We start from the raw sequence: 5,001 nt of genomic DNA, 5'->3' as shown, positions 1-5,001 counted from the left end.
ACCCTAGGCCAGTTAAGGATAGCCAGTATACGCTGTCTTACCTTCATCCATGCCTATCGCACAGAATCAGTGGGCTGTGACATCACAGATCACCTATGACACGAGTCATCACATACACCTTCCTGACCTGGTTGAATACACATTTCAGTACATCCTCCACACATACTGTGTTGCTGTAGAATGGTGTTTTCAACATGCATCCATGTGAATGGGGGGAGGGGGGCAGCACCCGATGCATGCATGTATAGAAACATCTTGAATCTCCTCATATGTGAGGTAGACAAACATGTCATCTTGGACATTTTCTAAATGGACACTATCCCAGCTGTGTGCAACAGACCTGTGTGAGTTTTTAATGCTACATCATGTCTGTTACATCTGTTAGATGTCCTCAGAGAGGTCATCGAGGGCATGCAAGGTGACAGCACTATCAGCCTTTTGAACTTGACAAGCCCAAGGCATTTGACACAAATCAACACTGAGGTACTCACTCAACACTGTCAGATGTGGCCTTGTACACCAGTGTATCGCATACATGTCATCAAAATATGTGGATGTGTGTGAAATGACCTATATCTTGGGTCCATTGATCAGGTCTGTACATCAGGGCCATCTGCTAGGCCCTTTCCTGTCATTTACTTTAAGTGATGGATATTACAGATGACATACACATCCTGTGTGCAAGCAGCTGCCTTAAGGATTACAGATTGTGGGCAATCATTGACTCTGATATTAGTGTAATACAGACAGTATCAACACACACCAAACATTGCTGCCACAGCCATGACAACACATGCAATCACAAGAAAACATGGGGAGATTTGTTACGTCGGGGAAAACAAGCTCACAACCCAAGTATAATGTAGGCATCACACCCTGTAGTCAGACCAATAGGTATGTGACCTGTGTCTTGAGGTAGATGGTAAGTGGAGCATCCACCAGCATGTGGTCACAGTGCTGACTACTCCCTTGTATGTGAAGGACATCCAGATCAGAGGCCATAATACCTCTGTAGTTCACAGCCTTCATCACACCAATAACTGAGTAGAATGCACCCTTCTTCATGTACCTCCCTACACATCTTCCAGTGATGTGTAACTGAAGTGTACCACCTTTATCACAGTGTGCCGTCACACATCTTATTGGCCATACTTGGATGTTTGGCATAAACTTTACTGTCTGATGGTGCAGAACCACTATCAAGTTGTTACACCAGATGCATGTGTGTTACCTGTTCTACTGATGCGCACAGTACATACATACGTGTTATGGCAAGGGTAACATTTGTAGCAGTGTGGATTATTCCATATGTATATGCCATGCACACCAGTCAACTAGCCTGCATTGATCATTATGTTGCATACAGGTATATCGGTGTCCCTTCTGCCACCTCCAGCAGATGTTACGGTGCCAGAGAAGTGTGTGTGATTACGTTTGGTGTGTGTGGACATATCATAATGGTTGTACAAGTGTGTTTATGCAGAATCATCTCTGATCACTGTAAATCACATGTTATGTCAGAGGCATGGGATTACTGGTGGTGGTATTCTGGTATTGTTCATGATTTGTGCTTGCTTCTTTTAATGTTGTCCATGAGCCTTTACCTGTGTCCTGCTTGCTGGAGGCCTCTGCTGAGATTACACTCACATCTAGGCAAATCAATTTGCAGAGCTTCACAATATGCACCCTACTCCATTTGTATGCAACATCCCTGATAGATGTCTTCTGCATTGATCATGTAAGGGTGCGTATCTCATGCAGACATCTTCCCCATTGGTATGTCGCCTTGTGTGACAGTCACATAATACACATTTTTACTATGTAGTCCCTACCGTACCGGATTGATGTGATTGGTGTTGCTGCTACAACCATCTTCCATTGACATGCTCTCATCTTCTGTACATTAGGTTCTTTCACCTGTCCTCTTTCTCTGTGTTCATTCCTACAGTTCATCTTTGTGTCCATATTCCATACACAAAAATTTCCCCCAAGTGTTTATTTTACATGGCAGTCCATGTACCCTTGCAGATCATTTATGCAACTTAAGTACAGAATGACAGGAATGGGATTTCACAATAATCTGCATGTCCTGTACTGTCTTTGGACCCTAAACTTAAGTCATACCTCTCAACTGTCCTGATTTTCACAGAATGTCCAGATTTTTTCCTTCATACCTTTTGGTGTGTTCCTTATCAAAGTTGTGGTTTTCTGCCATATCACTAGAATGATCTCGGGACTGATGTGACTCGATGGTTTACTATCAAAATTTCGAACCGTACTCCGTCGACTGTACTATCGTCTAACACGGAAGTTCGAAAACTGTAATATCGATGTCAAAAAAACAATCTAGGAACGGGTTTTAACATGGGTCGAGGTAGGGGAAATGTTTGTAGTTCGGAATAATAGTGAACACCTACCTTGGCCCATGTTAAAACCCGTTCCTAGATTTTTTTTTTGACATCAGTATTACCGTTTTCTAACTTCCATATTCGACGATAGTACAGTCGATGGAGTACGGTTCGAAATTTTGATAGTAAACCGACTCAATTACATACATTCGAGTTTCAAGCTTCAAATCCTTCAGAACATGTATCTTAACACAACCCCCTGGTTATGTTAGCACATTTCTAGTGAGCAAATATTTGTGGGTCATTGCCCCCCCATTATGTTGGCCTTTGTCCAAATGTCTTGCACTAAGAGATTGAGAGCTATCTATTAAGCCCTGGTGATCATTGTGGCATTCCACACAAAACCACTGACCTTCAGTGCCCTGTTTAAACAGGATTGCTATCTGTGTTTGCTTACATGGTTTCCTGGCCAGCAACTTCTCTTATTTACGTTTAAACACGTTGAGTGGTATGAACATGCAATGATGCTTACCACGCACACATGTAAACTCTGTGTAGGCTTGCCTACATGGAGTTTATTGAATCCCATGGCCTGTTTTTTTCTTAATAAACTTGTGAGTTTGTGTGTTTTACAAACCTAACACCCTTTATTTGAATATCCGTTAGTGTGCTTTATTGCCCTGTTGTACGTGTGTATCTGTATATATAGGTTGTGTGTTTTATTTTTATATATATATATATATATATATATATATATATATATATATATATACATACATACATACACACACACACACACACACACACACACACACACACACACACACACACACACACAGATGTACGTACATATATATGTATGTAGATGTGTGTGTGTGTGTGTATATGTATATATATATATATATATATATATATATATATATATATATATATATATGTTCATACTAGGCTATCTACCCTAGGGCATTTATAAGCCTAGCCAGAGTGTGTTTGGCTTTCGCTACCCATTTTAAATTAATTTTGCTATGCCCTTTTTCAAGGTTAGTATACTGTGCCTCTGTCTAACAGTGACACAGAAGTGATACCTGGGGTAAACCTACGATCTCCCATCCACTCATCAAGTTTCCTCTTGAAGAGAGTCAATGAGGGACTCTGCCTAACCTGGACTGGAATTTTATTCCAGAGTGAAGGGAGCCTCTGGGTTATGAATCTGTCCCTCCTGCATGTCCTGTTTATTTCAGTGCTGAGGTTCAAGTCTCTCGAGCGCATAGCTCGATGGGATTTGGATTTTCTGAGGTTTAGCATGTCCATTAATTCCAGGTTGGACATGGCTTTATACGTCAGGCACAGATCGCCTCTGAGCAGGCGGTATGCCACTGAGTAGAGCTGGAGTTTCTTTAACCGGGCAGCATATGGTATCTGTTTGAGCCCTTTGATCCTCTTGGTGAGGTACTTTTGGGGTCTTTCCAGTTGCTGCAGGTGTCTGGTAAGGTACATCCCAAAAGGGGCATTGTACTCAATTATGGGCCTGATGAGGGATGAGTAAAGAGGCACGATGACCTCCCCTGATCTAGATGTGAATCCCTTCATAATTAGGTGGGATATATAAAATGTTTTTCTAACCACTTTGGCCACGTGGTTGTCAAATGAGAGATTGCTATCAGCTTGGGTCCCCAGGTCCCTAATTACTTCTTCTGTACTTAAATTACCACATAGGTGGTAATCCATTGTGGGCACTTTGTTTTTGCCAAAGGGGATGACTATACACTTTTTGGTGTTTTATAGTTTATATATATATATATATATATATATATATATAGATATATATATATAAAATGTGTGTGTGATACATATTTTTATATATATGTGTGTGTGTGTGTGTATTTATTTATTTTTATTCAACAGTTGTGAACCCGGAAAGTCAGACTTGGAATGTAGCCAATTTTCAGCAGAGGCCCGGGGAGAAACACTCCAGATGCATGTCTTTGAACGTGGGAGGAAACCGGAGCACCCTGAGGAAACCCACATGAATGCAGAGAGGACATGTAGACTCCACACAGAAGGCACTCCAGCCGAGAATCGAGAAGGAGAACCCCTTGCTGTGGGGTGACAGCGCTGCTGCTGCACCACTTCGCCATCAAAGAAAGTGCATTGGCCGGGAATTGAACCTAGGTCTCCCGCGTGGGAGGCAGGAATTCTACCACTGAACCACCAATACAAACTTAATACAGTTTTTGTACATTAGGGAGTGAGCATTCTAGCTTTCCCAACTGTTGTGCAATCCTGGAGATGGTATACGAGTGACAAAGTGAAGGGAGCTTGCCTCTTTCAAAAAAAAAAAAAAAAAAAAATTGTTGAAAGATTTTTTTAATCCTTTAATTAAATTATCAAAACAGCTATATGCATACATTAGTAGAAAATTAAACAAACCATATTAATGTTTTCAAGTTTATGGATTTTACATTACACGTTTTCTTCCTTTTTAACCGTTTTTAAAGATTAGCATTTATTCCAACATTGCATAAACTGTTCAGTTCCAGATTTCCTTTAAACCTCACTCTTCTTCCTAAACATTGTTCTGCATGTGTTTTCCCCACAAATTACATTTATTTCTATGCAATTTGTTCCTTCCCTTTTCTAAAGATACTTACTC

General features: G+C 40.8%; 1 non-coding gene across 1 annotated transcript; it reads right to left on the bottom strand.

The window, feature by feature from the left end:
- Positions 1-4,495: 4,495 nt before the first annotated feature.
- On the bottom strand, positions 4,496-4,566 carry TRNAG-CCC. The gene has a single exon. It is a non-coding gene; the product is annotated as a tRNA-Gly (tRNA).
- Between the last annotated feature and the right edge of the window lie 435 nt (positions 4,567-5,001).

Source organism: Protopterus annectens, chromosome 12.part0 (genome assembly GCF_019279795.1).
Source record: "Protopterus annectens isolate FY-2018-M chromosome 12.part0, PAN1.0, whole genome shotgun sequence".
NCBI lineage: Eukaryota > Metazoa > Chordata > Ceratodontiformes > Protopteridae > Protopterus > Protopterus annectens.
The sequence above is the reverse complement of the archived record's forward strand: the minus strand, read 5'-3'. Positions and strand labels throughout refer to the sequence as shown.